The 23645-nt window shown below is 40.2% G+C and overlaps 1 protein-coding gene and 1 pseudogene across 2 annotated transcripts in view; one reads left to right on the plus strand and one right to left on the minus strand.

The window, feature by feature from the left end:
* ANO10 (anoctamin 10) overlaps nt 1–23645 on the minus strand; it is a 228844-nt gene that overhangs the window by 84715 nt on the left and 120484 nt on the right. The gene's annotated exons all lie outside the window — the stretch shown is intronic.
* LOC114212233 (MICOS complex subunit MIC26 pseudogene) lies at nt 22600–23230 on the plus strand (annotated as a pseudogene).

Here is a 23645-nt window from a genome sequence, read left to right on the forward strand (position 1 = left end):
ACTGTGATCTCTCTGCTCTGAGGCAGAGGGTTGGAAACAGTCTCTTCTGCTCTCTCAGAAGAGAGGCGGAAAGCTGCCAAGGAAAGCCCCCAGAGAACAAAAGCCCCAAAAAACTGGTTCCCACTGAGCCCATCCCCTATCACAGGGAGGCAGGGCAACTCCACCCAAACAGGGTTGCCTGAGTAACAGCGTGGCAGGCCCCTCCCCCAGAAGACAGGCTGGGAGAACAAGAGGCCAGCAACCCTAAGGTCCTTAGAAAACAGGTGCATCTTGCTTGGATTCTGGTCACTAATTTGGACTCTATACAATCCCTCAACCACCCATTAACAGAGTGACTAAGGAGAAGGAACCCCCAAAATAGGAAAGACTCAGAGATTATGACTTATGCCACATATTTACAAATGGATGCAGATATAACCAAGATGTCGGAGATGGAATTCAGGCTGGTAATTGTGAAGACAATAGCTAGAATGGAGAAATGCAACATAGAGTCTCTAAGGGAAGAAATGAAAGCTGAATTGGCAGAACTTAAAAATGTTATCAAGGAGAGCCAATCTAATCTAGATAATCTAACAGCTAGGGTAAGTGAGGCAGAAAAACGAATTAGTGACTGGAAGACAATTTAATAGGTAAAAAGGGAAACGAGGAGGCCAGGGAAGAACAACTCAGAATCCATGAAAATAGAGTCAGAGAAATAAGTGACACCATGAAGCATTCCAATGTCAGAATTATTGGAATCCCATAGGGAGTGGAGAGAGAGGACTAGAAGATATATTTAAGCAAATCGTAGCTGAGAACTTCCCTAATCTGGGGAATGAAACAAACATTTGTGTCCTAGAGGCAGAGAGGACCCCTCCCAAGATCAAGGAAAACAGGCCAATGCCTCGGCATGTAATAGTAAAATTCGCAAATCTTAGAACCAAGGAAACCATCTAAAGGGCAGTTAGGGTTAAAAGATTCCTTACATACAGAGGGAGGAACACCAGAATAACATCAGACCTATCCACAGAGACCTGGCAAGACATATTCAGGGTACTAAATGAGAATAACATGTAGTCAAGAGTACTTTATCTGGCAAGGCTGTCATTTAGAATGGATGGAGAGATGAAGAGCTTCCACGACCGGCAGAAACTGAAAGAATATGTGACCACTAAGCCAGCCCTGCAAGAAATATTAAGGGGGGTTCTATAAAAGGAGAAAGACCCCAAGAGTGATATACAACAGAAATTTACAGGGACAATCTATAAAAACAACATCTTCACAGGCAACATGATGACAATTAATTCATATCTTTCAATAATCACTCTCAATGTGAATGGCCTAAATGCTCCCATAAAATGGCACAGGGTTGCAGATTGGATAAAAAGACAGGACCCATCCATATGCTGTCTACAAGGGACTCATTATGAACCTAAAGATACATCCAGACTGAAAATGAAGGGATGGAGATCCATCTTCCAAGCCAGTGGACCTCAAAAGAAAGCTGGGGTAGCAATTTTTATATCAGACAAATTAGATTTTAAACTGAAGTCTGTAGTTAGAGACACAGAAGGACACTATATCATTCTTAAAGGGTCTACCCAACAAGAAGATTTAACAATTGTAAATATCTATGCCCCCAACATGGGAGCAGCCATCTACATAAACCAACTGTTAACCAAAATAATGAATCATATTGATAACAATGCATTAATTGTAGGGGACCTCAATACTCCACTCTCAGCAATAGATCATCTAAGCAGAAAATCAACAAAGAAACAAGAGCTTTGAATGACACACTGGACCAGATAGACCTCATAGATATATACAGAACATTCCACCCTAAAACAACAGAATACTCATTCTTCGAGCATACATGGAGCTTTCTCCAGAATAGACCACATACTGGGTCACAAATCAGGTCTCAACCAATACCAAAAGACTGAGATTATTCCCTGCATATTCTCAGACCACAGTGCTTTGAAACTGGAACTCAATCACAAGAAAAAATTTGGCAGAAATTCAAACACTTGGAAGCTAAAGACCACTCTGCTCAAGAATGTTTGGGTCAACCAGGAAATCAAAGAAGAACTTAAACAATTCATGGAAATCAATGAGAACGAAAACACATCGGTCCAAAGCCTATGGGATACTGCGAAGGCAGTCCTAAGGGGGAAATACATAGCTATCCAAGCCTCACTCAAAAAAATAGAAAAATCCCAAATTCACCAACTAACTCTACACCTTAAAGAACTAGAGAAAAAGCAACAAAGGATGCCTAGGCCACACATTAGAAGAGAAATAATTAAGATTAGAGCAGAGATCAATGAATTAGAAACCAGAAACACAGTAGATCAGATCAACGAAACTAGAAGTTGGTTCTTTGAAAGAATTAATAAGATCGATAAACACTGGCCAGATTTATCCAAAAGAAAAGAGAAAGGACCCAAAATAGTAAAATTATGAATGAAAGGGGAGAGATCATGACTAACACCAAGGAAATAGAAACAATTATTAGAAATTATTATCAACAACTATATGCCAATAAACTGAGCAATCTGGATGAAATGGAGGCCTTCCTGGAAACCTATAAGCTGCCAAGATTGAAACAGGAAGAAATTGACAACCTGAATAGGCCAATAACCAGTAACGAGATTGAGCAGTGATCAAAAACCTCCCAAAAAACAAGAGTCAGGGCCTGATGGAGTCCCTGGGGAATTCTACCAAACATTCAAAGAAGAAATAATACCTATTCTACTGAAGCTGTTTCAAAAAATAGAAACAGAAGGAAAACTTCCAAACTCATTCTATGAGGCCGGCACTACCTTAATCCCCAAACCAGGCAAAGACCCCATCAAAAAGGAGAATTTCAGATGGATATCCCTGATGAATATGGATTCCAAAATCCTCAACAAAATCCTAGTTAATAGGATCCAACTATACATTAAAAGGATCATCTACCATGACCAAGTGGGATTTATCCCCAGGTTGCAAGGGTGGGTTAACATTCGCAAATCAATCAAAGTGATAGAACACATTAATAAGAGGAGGGAGAAGAACCATATGGTCCTCTCAATTGATGCAGAAAAAGCATGTGACAAAATACAACATCCTTTCCTGATTAAAACTCTTCAGAGTATAGGGATAGAGGGTTTTCATAAAATCCATCTATGAAAAACCCACAGTGAATATCATCCTCAATGGGGAAAAGCTGAGATCCTTTCCCTTAAGATCAGGAACACGTCAAGGATGCCCACTCTCGCCACTATTGTTCAACCCCTAGTACTAAAAGTCTTAGCAACAGCAATCAGACAACAAAAAGAAATAAAAGGTATTCAAATTGGCAAAGAAGCAGTCAAACTTTCTCTTTTCACAGATGACATGATACTTTATGTGGAAAACCCAAAAACTCCACCCCTAAATTACTAGAACTCATACAGCAATTCAGTAATGTGGCAGGATACAAAATCAATGCACAGAAATCAGTTGCTTTCTTATACGCTAACAATGCAACTGTAGAAAAAGAAATTAGAGAAACGATCCATTTACAATAGCACCAAAAACCATAAGATACCTCGGAATAAACCTAACCAAAGAGGTAAAGGATCTGTACTCTAGGAACTACAAAACACTCATGAAAGAAACTGAAGACACAAAAAGATGGAAAAATATTCCATGCTCATGGATCAGAAAAATAAACATTGTTAAAATGTCTACGTTACCCAGAGCAATCTATACCTTCAATGCCATCCCGATCAAAATTCCAATGACATTTTTCAAAGTGCTGGAACAAACAATCCTAAAATTTGTATGGAATCAGAAAAGACCCTGAATCGCCAAGGGAATGTTGAAAAAGAAAAACAAAGCTGGGGGCATCACGTTGCCCAATTTCAAGCTATATTACAAAGCTGTGATCACCAAGACAGCGTGGTACTGGCACAAAAACAGACATATAGACCAACGGAACAGAATAGAGAACCCAGATATAGACCCTCAACTCTATGGTCAAATAATCTTCAACAAAGCAGGAAAAAATATGCAATGGAAAAAAAGTCTCTTCAATAAATGGTGCTGGGAAAATTGGACAGCCACATGCAGAAGAATGAAACTCGACCATTCTCTAACACCATACACAAAGATAAACTCAAAACAGATGAAAGACCTCAATGTGAGACAGGAATCCATCAAAATCCTAGAGAAGAACATAGGCAGTAACCTCTTTGACATCGGCCACAGCAACTTCTTTCAATATACATCTCCAAAAGCTAGTGAAACAAAAGCAAAAATGAACTTTTGGGACTTCATCAAGATAAAAGCTTCTGCACAGCAAAGGAAACAGTCAACAAAACAAAGAGGCAACCCACAGATTGGGAGAGATATTTGCAAATGACACTACAGATAAAGGGCTGGTATCCAAGATCTATAAAGAACTTCTCAACCTCAACACCCAAAAAACAAATAATCAAGTCAAAAAGTGGGCAGAAGACATGAACAGACACTTCTCTGAAGAAGACATAAAAATGGCTAACAGACACATGAAAAAATGCTCATCATCATTAGCCATCAGGGAAATTCAAATCAAAACCACATTGAGATAACCTTACACCAGTTAGAATGGCAATAATGGACAAGGCAAGAAACAACAAATGTTGGAGAGGCTGTGGAGAAAGGGGAACCCGCTTACACTGTTGGTGGGAATGCAAGTTGGTACAGCCACTCTGGAAAACAATGTGGAGGTGCCTCAAAAAATTAAAAATAGAGATACCCTATGACCCAGCAATTGCACTCCTGGGTATTTACCCCAAAGACACAGATGCAGTGAAAAGAAGGGCCATATGCACCCCAATGGTCATAGCAGCAATGTCCACAATAGCCAAACTGTGGAAAGAGCCGAGATGCCCTTCGACAGATGAATGGATAAAGATGTGGTCTATATATACAATGGAATATTACTCAGCCATCAGAAAGGATGAATACCCAACATTGGCATCAACATGGATGGAGCTGGAGGAGATTATGCTAAGTGAAGTAAGTCAAGCAGAGAAAGTCAATTATATGGTTTCACTTACTTGTGGAACATAAGGAATAGCATGGAGGACATTAGGAGAAGGAAGGGAAAAAAGGGGGGGAAATGGGAGGGAGAGATGAACCATGAGAGATCATGGACTCTGAGAAACAAACAGGGTTTTAGAGGGGAGGGGGGTAGGGGGATGGGTTAGCCTGGTGGTGGGTATTAAGGAGGGCACGTACTGCATGGAGCACTGGGTGTTATATGAAAACAATGGATCATGGATCACCACATCAAAAACTAACGATGTATTGTATGGTGACTAACATAACATAATAAAATTTTAAAAATTTAAAAAATAGCTTCATCGGTTTATAATTCACCCATCTAAAGCATATAATTCAATGGCTTTTAATATATTCACAGGGTTGTACAACCATCACCACAGTCAATTTCAGAACGATTTCCTTATACCCCTCCAAACAACCAGCCTCCTCAGCTATCACTTACTAATCCCCCATGTCCCCTAAATCTAGACAATCATTTTTTTTTTTTTACAGATTTTATTTATTTATTCATGAGAGACAGAGAGAGAGAGAGAAAGAGGCAGAGGCAGAGGGAGAAGCAGGCTCCCCGCTGAGCAGGGAGCCCGATGCGGGACTTGATCCCAAGACCCTGGATCATGACCTGAGCCGAAGGCAGATGCTTAATGACTGAGCCACCCAGGAGCCCCAATAATTAATTTCTTTTTACTATCTAATAAATCCAACTGGATGAACAAACCACATTTTATTTATCCACTTGTCAGGTGATGGACATATGTGCTGTTTCCACTTTTGGGAAATGAGTAATGATGCTCTGAACTTTACTGTACAAATTTTTGTGTGGACATATGTTTTCATTTCTTTTGAATATATACCCAGGAGTAGAATTGATGGATCATATGCTAACTCTATGTTTAAAATTTGAGAAATTGTTAGACTGTTTTCCACAGTGGCTGTACCACTTCACATTCCTACCAGCAATGTATAAGAGCTGCAACTTTTCCACATGCTTGCCAACACTTGCTATTATCTGCTTTTTTTTTTTTTAAGATTTTATTTACTTATTCAACAGAGAGAGACACAGCGAGAGAGGGAACACAAGCAGGGGGAGTGGGAGAGGGAGAAGCAGGCTTCCCGCGGAGCAGGGAGCCCGATGTGGGGCTCGATCCCAGGACCCTGGGATCATGACCTGAGCCGAAGGCAGACACTTAACGACTGAGCCACCCAGGTGCCCCATATTATTTGCTGTTTTATTATAACGTTCCTATGAGTGTGAAGTATCTCATTGTGGTTTTGATTTGTATTTTTCTGACAGTTAATGATAAGAACATCTTTACATGTGCTTATTGGCCATTTTTCATCTTTAGAAAAGATGTCTCTTCAGATCCTTTGCCAACTTTAAAATTATTTGTCTTTTTATTATTGAGTTGTTTATATATTCTAGATATAAGTCCTTTATCAGATATATGTTTACAAAACTTTTCTCCCTTTCTGTTCCTGTCTTTTCCTTTTCTTGATGATGTCCTATGAAGCACAAACCTTTTAAATTTTTATGGTGTCCAGTTTATCTATTTTTGTCTTTTGTTATCTGTACTGGGGTGTCACGTTTTAAGAAACCACTGCCTATCTCAATGGCATGAAGATTTACATCGATGTTTGTTCTAAGAACTTTGTAGTTTTTGTGCTTGTATTTAGGTCTCTGGTCCATTTTGAGTTATTTTCATATCTGGTGTTAGTAGGAGTCCAACTTCATTCTTTCACATGTGGCTATCCAGGTGTCCCAGCCCCATTTATTGAAAAGGGTATTGTTTCTCTATGGAGTTATCTTGGCGCCCTTGTTGGAAATCTACACGGGGGTTTGTTTCTGGACTCTTGATTCTATTCTATTGTCTAGGAGTCTGTCTTTGCGCCAGTATCACACAGGGTGCTCTTCTGAAGGTAACCGCTATGTGCATTCACTCGTCATGAATGCTCACTGGGCACCCACGACATACGAGACACTGTCTGAGGTGCTGCGGAATCTCAGCTGAACTGAAGCTTGGTTGCAGCTTAGCTTTATGCAGGATAATTGAACTGTATGTGAGTAACACATACAATTTGTCAGAGGTTGATAAGTACCACTTAGGAAGCAAAGAAGAGAACATGAAGTATTGGGAGGGGGCTAAATTCAGACAGGGTAGCTAGGACAGGCCTTGCCAAGAAGCTGAGCGTTGAACAAAGACCCAGAGAAGGTAAAGAAGCTGGGTGCGCCGACATCTATGCAGAAAGCACGTTAGAGGGAAAAGCAAGGGCAGTAGCCTGAAAGGCTGTTCAAAGAATGAGGAGGGTCAGTATGTCTCAACTGGAGTGAATGAAGGGGAGGAACCGAGACTGAGAGCGAGGTAAACATGGGGCTGGGCCCCGGTGGGGGGGGTCACTGTGAGGCCACAGGCTTTACAGTGCATGGAATGGAAACCTGTTGGAAGTTTCTGGGTGGAAGAATAACATGGTCTGGGTAAAGTGATTAACAAACCACTATGACTGCTGTGTTGAGACTAGACTCGGGAGGGAGGGTAGCAGCAGGGGCCAGCTAGGGGATGATGAGAGATGGTGGTGGCTTATGCCCAGTGGGGGGCAGTGGGGGTGGTGAGAGAAGCGCTCTGGCTCTGAAGCGGGAGCCAGGTGGATTATCCTGCAGACAGACGGGACATGAGAACGCAGGGAGCTGGGGAACTTGAAGTTTTAGGCCTAAGCCACTAGAAAAATGAAGTTTCCACTGACTGTGACAGAAAAGTCTGCAGAAAGGGTGGCTTCGGGGACACCAGGAGCTTATTTTTGGAAATATTAATTTTGAGACCCTTAACCCTAATAAAAAAGTCAAACAGGAACTTTTGTTTACAGAGCTGTGAATAAAAATGTGAGATTTAAAAGCATCTAAACAGCACTTATAACTGAGATGAGATCACCAAGGGGATGAATGCAGACCAGGAGATGGGTCCAAAGATGGGGTCTGAGGCAGCCTAGCCTCAGAGGGCAGAGGGGGTCAGAAACACACGTGCACGGGTGGACACACATGCACACATGCACACAGGGAAGAGGGAGATGGCAAGAAGCAGATAGGGAGGGAGAAACACTATGGAAGAGTGGCCAGAAAGGCAGGAGGAAAAGCAGGCAATGAACGTCAAACAGAAAAGTGTTTGCAGGAGAAGGGAGTCAAGTAGGATGAGGCTTGGGGAATGACGATGGTGTCAGCAATGCTGGTCACTGGTGGCCTTGAGTAATGGCATTTTGGCGGAGCGATGGTAAAGAGAAAAGGTAAGAAGAATAACTGGCGACTGCGAGAGTGGGCAAAACTAAAGGATTGTTGTTTAAAGAGAAGCAGGGCAGTAACTGGAGGGAGATGTGAGGTCAAGAAGGGAGAGAAGCACTGGCATATGTTTGTGTGCCACTGATGGGGACAGGATGTAGGGATGCGGGGGGGGGGCAGGGAGGACAGAGGCAGCACGTGCTTGAGAGGTGACAGAAGGGGTCCAGCCCATGCGTGGGACATGCTTAGAGGTGCGGTTCCCTGCAGGAACAGGAGAGAAGGTCAGATGCTTGTGTAGGTGCAGGAGCGTGGGAAGCAAGGTCACCAGCAGAGAGGGAGCAGGGAGGGTGGCACTGGAGGACTGCAAGGTGAGAAGGCTTTGCCATGGTCATCCAGCACAGTGGGAAAGAGGACAGGCCAAGAAAACACACACGACTGTCAGGCGGCACAAACGGCCATGTGAGGCCAGTGATGAGTTTTAACTCCGGCCAGTCAGGTGCCAAATGCACTGACAAAGTTAGGGCATGACCATGGCGTGAGGGCCGATGTCAGGTGTCAGACAGGGCCCTGCAGAAGACAGGTCAAGGAAGTGGGCTGCTAGGGTAATGAAGCATGCACAGAGAGCTGTACCAGAGAAAGGGTCCTCAGTGACGGCCAGCCAGGCCCGAAGGTCCTCCAGGACTGCACCCTGGACGTGGGCGGGTCAGCAGAGGAAGAGGGCCAGGCCCATGGGACAGCTTTCATCCCACAGATCCTTCAGACCAGCTGAATTCAACTCATCTGACCTGCTGGTTATTATTCTCTTGCCCTTTTCCTATGTGAGGACCCTCTCAGAACTGCATGGGGCTGTATATTTGATCTCCTGAGTCTCCGAGTAAGCTGGGCTTACAGAATTTCCAAACATAACAACAGAATTAATCAAACATTGGTCCCAAACCTTCTTTTTCTTTTTTGGCATCAGGCTCTGACTTTAGGTCTTAGGGCACAAAGATGAACAAGACATATAAAGAACAGCTATAATATCCTGGTACATGCGGCTGTATTTACTCTGTAGAGTGATATACTTCAGACACAGCTAATCTAGAGCAAGGTCCAAGTGCAACAGGAACAAAATGTTAACTTTAATTTCTGATGCATGAAGATGAAGAAAAACAAAGAGAATATTAAACATAAAAAACACTTAAATATCTGCTACATGGCGAAATAATTAATTTCTTTAAATAGAAACTGATGCGCTACTTTTGTCCGCTCCTCAGATACCTCAGGCTGGCTCCTTCCCGTGGAACCCGGCGCTCGGCAGGGAGTACCAGTCAGCAACACCTGCAGAGTCAGGAGAAGGAAAGGGAAAGGACGCCACAAAAACAGACTTCCGACAGTACTGTTTGTAATTAATAGTAATCTCAACGGCACCTTTGATTGTCATCTGTTACACAAAATGTACATACTTTAAAGCTCTAAAAGTTCCATGTTTCACAGGTGGCACTAATTTTTACCTGCAAGATGCTAGCCATCTGGCAACCCTGGGCATTTACTCCACCTGAGCTGCAATGTAAGCCCAAGGGAGCAAGTATCAGGCTGTGCATCCTTATGTAGCATTGGCTTTAGAAGCAAAGACTTGGAGGCAGAATAGGTGCCCATCACCAGGAGAATGGACAAATAAATTCTGGTATATTCCAAAGATGGAAATCTATGCAGCAGTATGATACAATGAACCAGATACATATATACAGCAACACGGACATCATAAACATAGTAATGAGTGAAAAATAATTAGAGGCCCAGAGCCCAAAACTATACACGTAAATTTAAGAACACACACAGAACAATACAATTTAAGTAAATGAGTGGAAAGGAAAGATGGACATTGATACCAGTGTGAGAGGGCCACAGAAGTGGGAATAAGTGAAATAAAATACAAGCAAAGATGCCTGTATACCAAGAATCAAGGCATAGGGTCAACTTGATCTGCGTATCTGAGGTAGTGGCGATCATGGAGTAAGGGAGTAGAATATTCCTATGAATGAAATGCAGTTAGTAGGTATGTATTTTTCATACTTGAAGCTTTCCACTATTTGTTGCTTGTAAATCTTGCTCCAGAGATATCTATAATGTAGCATGATAATCACCCAACAGTGTATCTCCATTCTATAAACTTGACATGTTTTGGTACAATCGTTATCTCAATTTATGTCTGGTATTTAATAGGATCTAGAATAACAATTGCCAAAAACTAAATTAGTCAATCCTGAGTCTAATAAAGAGTAAAGCTTTGATCATAATTTGAAATATTCAGAAAGAAAAGTAGATAAAAAGACTCCTATAGAATTGAACTCGGCACTATGATTAATAACTTAGTACACGAAATACTTCTGAGCTGAATGCTAACCACACACATCAGAGTTTACCCTGACAGGCAGAGCTTATTGCAAAAATGTGCTCATGTTTCACTTTAGGATAAATGTATGTTTCCAACAGGCTCCTAGTTCACAATATGCTTTCTGTTTTCCATCTCTAAACTACAAATTCTATTCTCAAATAAAATCGACTGCAAGGAGGAGATCAGCACCAGATGGAAATCACATTAACTAATGTGCTCTGAGAAGCTGCCACTTGTGATGGAGCTCAGTGCTACAGGGAGAGCTGTGCCATCGTGTATCTGGGGCCCAATGGGGTCAGGATCTGACCAACCAAGACTCAAGGACCTCCATTTCCTACTCCCATGGGAGCTTTGTGTGATCTTAGAATAATCGTTCAAGCTTTGCCTCACTTTCACTGAGTTCCTGCCAACAAAGACAGTGGATGAATGAACACAGAAAGAAGGGTCAGGAACCCTCATTTTGTTCCCAGCTTAGTACCTATGAAAGGGGAGATAACAGCATATCCCCACTGTGCTACTTGTGACCTTTGTTACTTGTAAAATAGAAATATTAAAACCCTGGAGACCTGTTATAAATGCTGATGCCGGAGTCCTCGTCAAGAAACCCTTTACAATGGAGACTATTGTTCAACAAGATCCATACAGCACCCAGCAGGTGAATCTTCTTACAGGTCTAAGACACACTTTAGAAAAATCTGTTCTAAGGAGAAGTTTAACAAAGTTTCCATGACACCTGTTTCCCCCTTCTTGGAAGGATGGTCTTAGCACAAGACAATGCAGCCCTGAAAAGTTTTTGAGTTTAAGCTGAAATAATTTGATTTGCTCCACAAAACTCCTCCACAGCCTCCTTTTACACACTGCAACAATAAAATATTCTGAAAATATTTCCACACATAAAATATTTCTACATGGATTCTCTTACAGATTACAAATTTCCATTAACGTCAAATGAAATTAGCAGTAGACAGGAAATACAGACTATTACTCTCCAATTAGACTTAAACCAATGTCTTGTATGCCATGAGCTTCTAAACCCATGTTTCTACAATGTTTCTGAGCCCCCTGAGTTGTGTGGAATTAGGTCGTGAGTAGAGAGGCAGAACCATATAGTGCAAGGTGGGCAAATTCTAGCCCACCCATGCCATTGGATGGCTCTAAGAGCAATGGCTGACCATGTCACTCCCTATCTAGTGTGGCACCTCTTTCTTTCCCTAACCCACTTTGTGTCCACCGATCTCCATTACCACACCTCCTGCCACAATGTCATCTTCGCCTTCTGTTCTATTCTGTTGGTAGTCACAGCCCCCTCCCCTTCAGGAGCCAGTGCTGTTGAGTGAAAAGGACTGGGATTGCCTTCAGACCCCAGTTCTCTACCCCGTACACTTCCCTAATAAAGGGAGAGAATAACAAGCCTGAACATCCCCCAGTTCAGTGGGTAACAGACATGGTGGTACTATCAGGGGGGAGCAAGTTTTCCATATGGAGTCATGTGCGACAAGGCTGAGGGTGAGAAAAGGCTTGATGGTGATGGAACATGGCTCTAGTGGTCCATGGCAGTACTTGCCTTTGGGCCACAGAGGAAGGATGACTTGTGCAGAGAAGCCAGGGGCATGGAGTGGGTGAGTGTGGGCAAGGAGGTGACACAGCTGAAATGTGTGGTGCAGCTGCCAGGCTCTGAGTGGGATGCTCCTGATGAGGGTGCTTCTCAGCTGCCACCACAGGTCGGTGCCGTCAGAAGCTTCTGCTCAGTTTCCAAAAGTCATAGGTAAAAAGTTGCTTTTTGTGCCTTGGTAAAGCTCAGTCCTGGCTGGTGGGGCTGATGAGGCTCAGCCGTGACAGGAGGGCCTATGCTTCAGGCTGTGGATGAGCTCTAACTCTTCCACCACCATGGTCAGCCCCTCCCAGCCTCTACCAGCCTTGCTTCATGGGCACAACCCTGGTGAGTTAGGGGGCCTCATTCAGCTCCTCAAGATTATAAGAGAGTCTAAATACAAATCTAATTTAATTTAATGTGTTTATTTAATTATTACCATAGCTCTCTGAGGGATGGAAGTACATTATCCATCTGCATTCATCTATCAGATTAGAAACAAGATGAAAAACAGAATTCTTATATCCACCATTGGTGGGAGGATACAACAGTAATAAAGTGACGTGGTATCTCTATGAAAATCCAGAATGCATGATGGCTTCCCCTTAGCATCGTTGACCTTTAGTGGACAGACTCTCACAACGCGCCCAGAGCATGAAACTGAGCTGGGACCTCTCACAGCACTGGTGTAACACACACAGAGCCAGCTGTGGAGTGTGCACGAACAACTAGGCTACAACCCAAGCATAGCAAGAAGAGCCTTTATGTAGGTCTTACTTATGCTATAAATTATCCTAAGGGCTTTATATACAGTAATTCATTTAGTCCTCACAAAAACTGTAGGTACTACTAGCTCTATTTTAAGATGGAGGAACACAGGGGTTAAACAACTTGCCCAGGGGCACACAGCACAGGAGTAGAAATCAGGCACATTATAGACTACTATGCAGAGCAGCTAAAAAGGAATAAGGTACATTGGTTTAAGATAAGATTCCCATCTATCTCTCATAACCATCTGGAGAGACCATCCAAAGAACAGCAAAGAAAATACAAAAGGTACAATTTCATAACAACAAAGGAAATGGGAAGGAGACAATGAGCAAATGGGAAATTTCTACAAATTTATGGAAATCTGAAAACAGATGAAAGAGCATAGAATGATGAAACTGAGCATAGGAAATTGAGCCTAGAACCCAGATGGAGGTGGGAGCTTAGCTATGGAAGAAGCCAACCAACTCGAAAGAACCCTGGAAAGGCTCCGTACTTGCACACTGTTCTCATGATGGGGGAACAATGCTATGTGGGCTCATTCCCTCCCCACAGCCCTGTGTGCAAATGGCTTACAGCTCAAAGAACTCTCATATGCACACATAAAAGAGGTCTTTGCTAGAGAAATTAATGAACTTTCTTGGGAGGGGAGTTCAGCAAGCAGTCCATGCGCTGGCCCTAAAGGACAGGCAGTATAATCTGGCCCACCAGTAGTCATCCAGCATAAAGCAGAGACTCTGCCTCTATCCTGAGCAAGCCATGCTATTGGCTAATCCTCAAATATAAACAGAGAGCCAAGAATCACGAGACATCTGAGAAAAGCCTTAAAAAAAAAAGAGAGAGAGAGACACACATCCCCCCCCCCCCGCCCCCAGACAAACACACAGCTATATATACATACCCCCAGGTGAAAAAGAAGAAAATGGATGCCAGAGGAAACAGATAATTCAGGGAAGAGAGAGAAGGTTTTTATTTTGCTTTATAAAAAGGACCCTTCAGGAAGAACTAAGAAAACCTTGCATTCACATAGCAAGAACAGACACTTGTGAAAAAGGAAAAATCAGAAAACTAGAAAGAGTTCTTGAAAATTACCAAATGACTCCCCAAGTAAAAACTTCAATAGAAAAGCTAGGGGATCTAGTCTAAGAAGTCCTTTATGAAATAGAATTAAGAGGGGCTAGAAAAAAGAACCAAACCAAACAGTATAAAGAAAATACTAAAAGAAAATTCAGAAATCAGTGAAATAGGAAACAAATAGTAGAAAAAATCAATGAAATCAAAAGTTGGTTCTTTGAAAATATCAATAAAATTGATAAACCCTAGCTAAACAGATTAAGAGTAAAAAGAGAAGAAATTACCAACATCAGGAATGAGAAAGGGAATACCATTAAAGATTCTACAAAAATTAGAACAATAATGAGAAAGTAGTATCAATAACTTTGTCAATACATCTAACAACTTAGATAAAATAGACAAATTGCTTAAAAGAACCAATCACTAAAACTGACACAGAAAGAAACAGAAAATGTGAATACCTCCCTATAGCTATTAAAGACATTAAATTCATAATTTAAAACTTCTCAGGCTCAGATGGTTTTATTGGAAAATTATATCAAACATTTAAGAAATAAATAATACCAGTAAAAAAAAAAACCCACAAATAATCCTACATAATCTCTTTCAGAAAAAAGGAAGAGGAAGGAAATTTATGAGGAGAGTATTACTCTGAAACCAAAACTTGACAAAGACATTACAAGAAAGGAAAATTACAGACCAATATCTCTTACTGGCATAGATATAAAAGTACTAAGCAAAATATTAGGATATTGAATCTAACAGTTTGTAATAAAATACACCCAAGTGGGATATATCTCAGTAATGCAAGTTTGATTTTACAATAGAAAGTTAATAAATGTAATTCAACACATTAACAGAATAAAGGAGAAAAATGACCTATCACACACAGAAAATTCTGCCCAAATTCAATATTCATACATGATAAAAATACTCAGTAAAACAGAAATAGAGGGAAACTTCCTAAACCTTAAAAAGGCATCTAGGAATAAACTACAGCTAACAATACACCAGTGAGGAAAACCTAACTGCTTTTCCTTAAAATCAAAAACAAAGCAAGCATGTCAACTTTTGCTACTTCTATTCAACATTCTTGAACTGGAGGTTCTAGCCCTCAGTTCAGTCAGTCAAGAAAAGTAAGTATAAGGCCTACAGACTGTAAGGGAAGAAGAACATTTGTTTTTCTTTGCAGATGACATGGCTGCATACACAATAAATCCTAAGGAATTTATTTAAAACAAAAACAAATTACTATCACCAATAAGCAAATTTAGCATTGGTACAGGATACAGGAACATGATAAAAATAAGTTTTCCTTCTATATACTAGTAATTCAAATTGGAAATTGATGTAAATATACAATTTACAATGGAATCTAGAAACATAAAATATTTATGGGTGAATTTAACAAAATCTGTGTAAATCTTGTACAACAAAATCTATAAAGAGATTTTAAAGACAACCTAAATAAAGAGATACATAATGTTCATGGATTACAATACTCAATATTGTTAAAATGTCAGTCAATTGTTTCCAAATTGAACTACTGAATTGATGCAAAGCTTTTTTTTTTTTTTTTGGTAGAAATCAGCCCACTGATTTCTAAAATTCACGTCAAAATGTAGAGAACACAGAATAGTAAAACAGTTTTGAAAAAGAACAACAAAGTTGGGGACCAATAATACCTGATATGAAAACTTAAAACCACTTAAAACTTTAAAACATAAAGACATAGATATATAGACAAACAGAATAAAATAAGTGAGCCATACATATAAGATTAATTGAATTCAGACAAAGAGGCCAGAGTAATCATGTGGAAAAGGGTTTCTTCACCAAATGATTAGAGTAACAACTGGATATCCATACAGGAAAAAAAAAATGAACCTCAATCTCTATCTCATACCATATACAAAAATTAATTTGAAATGCATCATAGATCTAAACATAAAAGCTAAAACCAGAAAATTCATAGAAAAAAATCTTCAGGACCTTGGGGTAATGAAAGATTTTTCAGAAAAGAACATGTAAATGAAATGGCAAGTCACTAACTGGGAGTAAATATCTGCCTATGTTTGACAACAGATTTGTGTACAGAATACATAAAGGACACTCACTAATAAAAGACAATGCAATAAAGAAATGGACATAGTAACTGAACAGGACATTCACAAAAAGGAGACATATAAAATGCTAATAAACATATGAAAACATGCTCTAACATAATCAGTCACCAAGGAAATGCAAATTAAAACCACAAGGAGATACCACTACACATCTCTTACAATGGCTAAAACAAAACAAAACTAAGAAACTGACAATATCAAATACAGGCATGGATTTGGAGTACAACTCACAACCTTTGCTGGTGGAGGTACAAAGTGTCAGAAACACCTTGGAAACAATTTGACAGTTTGTTATGCAGTTAAACATATACTTACCATTAGACTCAGCAAATCCATCCTGAGGTATTTACCCAAGGGGAATGAAGATATATGTACACGAAAAAGCATTAATGAGAACATTCACTGCAGCTTTACTCATAATAGTAAAAATATGGAAACAACCAAAATGTTCATCAGCATGTGAATGGGTAAGAAAATTGTGGTATATTCAGATAATGGAATACTACTCAGCAATATAAAAAACACACCACACTACACAGAACGACATGGATGAATCTCAAAAGCATTATGCTAAATAAAAAAGCCAGATGCAAACAGTCTTTACGGTGTTGTTTCATTCATATAAATTTCTAGAACAGGCAACTGTAATTCATAGTGATAGAAAGCACTTCAGTGATGGTATGTGATGGGGAAGAGACTAATTGCAGAGAGGGAGGAGGAACTTTTTGGAGATAGGGAAATATACTAAGTTGTTCTGTAGTGTTGTTACATGGGTGGATACAATTGTCAAGACCCATCAAACCAAACATTTAAAATGAGTGCATTTTATTGTATTCAAATTTTACCTTGAAAAATTGATTAAGAAGACTGCACAACAGAATGATACAGTGAAACCTTAACTCTTTCAACTTTATCTGCAATAGTAACAACTGTGTCAGATCGAGATATGCATAAACCAAGTTGTAAAGAGAATTGAAATAAGATACAGAGGAATTTAGAGTTTTCCCACCAATGGGAAAACACTGACACTTTTTTTTAGTTTTCATCACAGTGACGGACTTCTTAGCATTTGAGTATAAGTATTCTTTTGAGTTGCCTGAGAAAGTGTAATGTAAGCATTTTGGGTCATACTTTAAGTTTTAATTATAAATAGTTCAATCCACAAGCTGTTTTTCTTTCATAGCAGAATTAATTACTTCCCTGCTTTGGCCACAAGATCTTATAATTTTGGCAGCGCCTTCTCATGTGCATTATATAATATCACCGTCAAAAAATATCTGCGGGCACTATGCTGGCGGGGCAGGGGATTCTAAAGAATTCTCATCTGTTCTGCATGTCAGTTTCTTAATTTCCGCAATTGTTTCAGTCACCATCATATCCCCAGTGTGCAGTATAGTGTGGCACACAGTCCTAGGAAGTTGCTAGAAGAATGGACGGAGGAACCATCTCTAACCCAAGAGACTTTTCTGTAAGAATAGAATAGAAAGTCCCTGTGCAGGAGTCACAGGGACAGAGTATGTGGAAGAATAGAAAGTCCCTGTGCAGGAGTCACAGGGACAGAGTATGTGGGGGTGGGGGACCCGTCTGGACGTGGTTCCCCCTGGACCGAGGACTGGAGAAAGGAGTGATCTTATGGGGCTTCTGGCCCTCACACAAACTCTGAATGTAAATTAAGCTTTTCAAGCTCACAAAGCACCTGTGTGCCTACTGTTGGAATGAATGTATCCAGACTTCAAGCCAAGCAACCTCGATAGGTTAGTTAATTTTCATACCTCGGTGGTGGTGGTATGAAAATTTCTTCTCTAAACCTCTAGGTGGGTTTTCAGTCCCATATCAAATGGCTTCTTTTCATGATTTGCCTTCTTGACAGTCCTTTCAGGTTTATATTGATTTAATCTCCTACTGATTAGGACTTCACAGCCCATGACCAGAGAGGGACTTTTTACTATTCTCTTTTATAATGTTCCAGGACTTGTTTTTTCTTTTTTTTCCCAAAGATTTTATTTTATTTATTTATTCATGAGAGACAGAGAGAGAGAGAGAAAGAGAGGCAGAGGGAGAAGCAGGCTCCCCGCTGAGCAGGGAGCCCGATGCGGGACTCGATCCCAGAACCCTGGGATCATGACCTGAGCCGAAGGCAGATGCTTAACCATCTGAGCCACCGAGGTGCCCAATAATGTTCCAGGACTTGTTAAGATCACTGTTTCAATACTTGTACTGTAAGGAATGAAAACTTGGAAAGTTTCTGAAAGTGCCAAGGGCCATAACTTTTATCTTTAGAAATATAACTATCATAAATAGAGATACCACAGTCAAAGTCTTCTTCTTCTTTAGGACCCTTCCTAAGGAAGCCCACTGCATTGGGTCTCTGATCATTCCTTAAGCATAGTTCAGTGCCTAGTGCATAAACCAAGTTGTAATCTTCTAATAACTAAAGTACCTAAAAGTTCTTGTAGGGGTTCATGTGTCTGTTTACATATCTAAGTCCTTAGATATATTTTTTATGTAACTTAGCTCTTCACTAGATAGACTACAAGTTCCGCAAGGCAAGGAGCTTGACTGCCCACTTCTGTGATGGCTACTGCCATCTGGAAACATTCTTGGACCTACTTACTGTGAGTAATCAGTCAAAGCATGGTCTATCAAATGTCAGCACCACTTAACTTAAGAAAACTATCAACAATTACAATCGTATTTTAAAAATTACATTGTAGCAACGCCTAGATGGCTTAGTCAGTTAAGTGGCTGCCTTCGACTGAGGTCATGATCCCAGGGTCCTGGGATCGAGCCCTGTGTCGGGCTCCCTGCTCAGCAGGGAGCCTGCATCTCCCTCTCCCTCTGCCTGCTTCTCTGCCTACTTGTGCTCTCTCTCTGTCAAATAAGTAAATAAAATCTTAAAAAAATTACATCATAGTTTATAAGCAGCTTTATTCATAACTGCCAAAAATTGGAAGCAACTGAGATGTCCTTCAGTACACGGTTGAATAAACAAACCATGGTATATCTCTACAATAGCAAACTATTCAGTGATGAGAGGAAATGAGCTATTAAGCCATGATAAGGCATGTAGGAACTTTAAATGCATTTTACTAGGTGAAAGAATCTAATCTAAAAAGGCTACATACTATAAGACTTTAACTATATGACACTGTGGAAAAGGCAAAACTGTAGGGACAGTAAAAGGATCAATGGTGACCAGGGGGTTGGGAGGTGGGAGGAAGGGTGGAATGAACAGGTGACATATAGGAGATCTTTGAGGATGGTAAAACTATTTCATATGATATTTTAATGGTGGATACATGGCATTATGCATTTGTTAAGGTCCACAGAATGTACAACACAGAGTGAACCCTAGTGTGAACTGTGGACCTTAGTTAATAATAATGTATTAATATTGGCTCATCAATTATAACCAATGTACCATACTAATGCAGGATGTTAATAATAAGGGAAACTATTTGGGGATATTGGGGTTATGTGGTATATTCTATATAATTTTTCAATAAAACTAAAACTGCTCTAAAAATAAAGTCAATGTAAACAATTACACTGTAAATCAAGATTGCAATTTTTAATATTACATCTTTAAACAGACATATTCTAATTGCAAAATAATTTTCCATTGAAGTATTTTTAGAAGAATATTATAACAATTTTCTCTCTTATATAACATTGCTGGGATGGCCTAGAAAATACTCAGAAAACACTTTCCCCCAGTTGGAAACCTATTTAAAGTAACATCAAACATTCAATCCCAGGTCTAACTAACAGTAAAAATGTATCCAATTTCAAAAGAAACACTAAGAAAAGAAATCAACTATAAATAAAACACTGATTTTCCCCTTATTTGCCATTAAATGTCTCATATTTTGGGGGCACACAGTTTCAAAATTTCAAATTTCTATGCTTAGGAAATAGAATATTGCTTGCAAGATTTTCCACTCTTAATTTGAAGCCTCATAACATCTCTTCCCTGCAGAGGATGGGTGTCCAGGACCCCTGTGTGAACATCTTGGGGTTTAAAATTCTACACTTTAACCAGTTTTACTGATGACATTTCTGAATATGATACACTCTCACATTTTGATAAAATCCCCAAAAGTGAAAGCCCATGATGAATTAAAATTGCTCTAATTATTAACAATATGTCACAACAATGGTCGGGGGAGAAACACAACTTCAACTGACCTCCATGTTCAACTCATGTCCTCTAGAGGGCTCTTAGGGCCTGGCATGTGCTACTTTCCCTTGGTCCATTCAATCTCCCACTCCCTAATTTGATTCTACATGTTCTCCTGTCTCTTCAAACCTCCAACACCTCTCTCTATGTCCTCACTGTCAGCACCAGCCTTACTTGCTGTTTTGTGGAGGGAACAGATGCTTTCAGAAGAGGATATCTGGGAGTTCCCATACCTGGCTGGACCCATACCCTCCACCATCCATCCCCTCTGTACTGAGGTCCAACCTGTCCACCTGTGCTTGATTCCAGCTGTCCTCTTGCAGAGTCAAGGACATTATTGCACTTTTGGGGAAGCTGCTACAGTGCAGGTCATATCATCAAGGTGTGGCTTTCAATCGGCTCCAATGCATTTTTTTAATCCCTCACATATATATCACTTATGAGATGTTCTTGACAAAACTGTAGAAACTGAATCTAATTAAGTCTCTAAACCTAATTTCTGATATAACATAGGGACAGGGGGACCAGGTTAAAAAAAAAAAAAGAGGAAGAGGAAACAAATGCACCTTAAGGAGACAATCAGATCAACATCGCGAAACATCAACATGAAAATTGAAACTAAAACTAGATGCTTCAATAGTCACTGCCATGGTCACTTATCAAAGGAAGCATATGATCACAGATAAATACCTGAGAAGATGTTCAACATCACTGGTCATCAGAGAAATGCAAGTGCAGATAGCACAACATGACCACTAGAGTAAGTAAAGTGAACAAAAACGACCACCGGGGCACCTGGGTGGCTCAGTCGGTTAAGCGTCTGCCTTCAGCTTGGGTCATGATCCCAGGGTCCTGGGATCGAGTCCCACATGGGGCTCTCTGCTCAGCAGGGAGCCTGCTTCTCTCACTGTCCCTCCCCCTCTCATGCTCTGTCTCTCTCAAATAAATAAATAAAATTTTAAACAAACAAACAAAAAAACTGACACGACCAAGTGCTGACAAAGATGTGGAGGAACTGGAACTCTCATACACTGCTGGTGGGAACTCAAAATGGTACAGCCATTATGGAAAACAATTGGTGGTTTCTCACAATGTCAAATACTCCCTTTACATATGACACAACAATCCCACTCCTAGGTATTTATCCAAGTAAAATGAAAACCTTCATTCACACAAAACACTGGGCAAATGCTTATAGCAGCTGTATTCAAAATCGCAAAGACTGGAAACAATCAAAATATCCCTCTTCTAAAAAATGGATGGACAAACTATGGTGCATCCACACACTGGCATACTACTCCGCAATGCAAAGGGACTATTAATAAGTGCAGTAACATGGATGAACCTCAAATGAGTTATTCTAAGTGAAAGAAACAGACTCAAAAGGCTATAAAGTATATGATCCCATTTATATGACACTCTGGAGAAGGCAAAACTGTAGGCAAGGAGGTGGCTGCCAGGGGTGAAGGGGCGGGGGAGGTTTGAGTACAGAGAAAATTTGAGCTCTCTCTTTTTTTCTAATCTCTTCCTTGTTCATATTAGGAGACTGTGAACCCAATGGCTCACAAGAGAAAGCTGGTGGGCTCAAAGAAGTTCATCAAACTTGATTATCCAAAACCACCATGCTGTTTCTCCAAGTCAATAAACCACTGGAGGACTCGAAGCAGGAGGGGCAATGTTTCTCCAGAAATGAGGCCTTTTCTTGGCAGCTAAAAGCTTCTTGGTGGACAATGAGCTAAAACAATCTCTCCTTGATTACATTTTTTGATTTATAAACAGCTTAAATTGGCCAAACCAAAGCTTTCATTAAAAGGCATTTTCACTAATTTTGGTTCTCCATAATAAATTTGGATGTTAAAACAGCTCTCTGCTGCTCAATTCAGAAAAACTAGACAAAACAAAGGCTGGTTAAAAAGAATGAATGTATAAAAAAATCAAATATCAACTATAATAAGAGAAATCACCATTTAAAATATAATCTTTTAGAGTCATTTTAGAAGGAATGTGTACATTTGGTTTTTATGTTTAGAGAAATTTACATTTATGGTCATGTGGATTCAAGTTGCCACCCAATGAAATGGAGTCATCCTGCAATAAAACAGATGGTCCCAAAGATCCCGTTAAGAAGCCCATTTGAGCCCCGCCGGAGCCACCTCTGCCAGCAGCATGTTCAAGGTAATTCAGAGGTCTGTGGGGCTAGCCAGCCTGAGTCTGCTCACCTTCAAAGTCTATGCATCACCTAAAAAGGACTCACCTCACAAAACTTCTGTGAAAGTTAATGAGCTTTCACTCTACTCCGTCCCCCTGAGGGTCAATCTAAGTATGTGGAGGAGCCAAGGACCCCACTCGAAGAAAGCATTTCACATCTCCGACATTATTGTGAGCCATATACAAGCTGGTGTCAAGAAATGTACTCACAAACTAAGCCCAGGATGCAGAGCCTGGTTCAACGGGGGTTAGGCAGCTATGAATATCTCCAAAATGCACCTCCTGGATTTTTTCCAAGACTTGGTGTTATTGGTTTTGCTGGCATTGTTGGACTTCTTTTGGCTAGAGGTTCAAAAATAAAGAAGCTGGTGTATCCACCTGGATTCATGGGACTTGCTGCCTCTCTTTATTATCCACAACAAGCCATCGTATTTGTCCAGGTCAGTGGGGAGAATATGACTGGGGTTTATGAGGATACATAGTCATAGAAGATTTGTGGAAGGAGAACTTTCAAAAGCCAGGAAATGTGAAGAATTCACCAGGAAATAAACAGAATGCTCCATGCTCTGCCCATTTTAATCAGTTATAGGTAAACACTGGAAACTCCATGCAGTAAACCAGTATTTCTACAGAAAAATGGCAGAGAAGTCAGTACTGAATATAGTAAATTGGCTTTCTTCTTCAGGACAAACTATACTAGGCTTCTTTGTTATCTTGGGTGATGCCATACTGCAAGTGGACTAATCGGAAATCCTTTCACCTAGAGATAAAGTCTAGCCTTAGAACTCCTCGTTCTCAAGTTGCTATTTATGTGCATAATTAAAATTCCAAATTAAAAAAAAAAGAAGCCTATTTGATCTAGGCAAGAGGGAAGTTTAAAGCTCAGTTTTCTCTCCAATAATCACCAACTTTTTTGTGGTACTTTTTTGTCTTGGTTTTTAACTAGACTGGATTAAATATGTATAGGAAAAAAAAGAAAGAAGACATAAAAAAAAGCAAAAGGA

The sequence above is a fragment of the Eumetopias jubatus genome, unplaced genomic scaffold (assembly GCF_037043125.1).
Source record: "Eumetopias jubatus isolate StellerSeaLion01/CBP00866 unplaced genomic scaffold, mEumJub1_p1.0 scaffold_1, whole genome shotgun sequence".
NCBI lineage: Eukaryota > Metazoa > Chordata > Mammalia > Carnivora > Otariidae > Eumetopias > Eumetopias jubatus.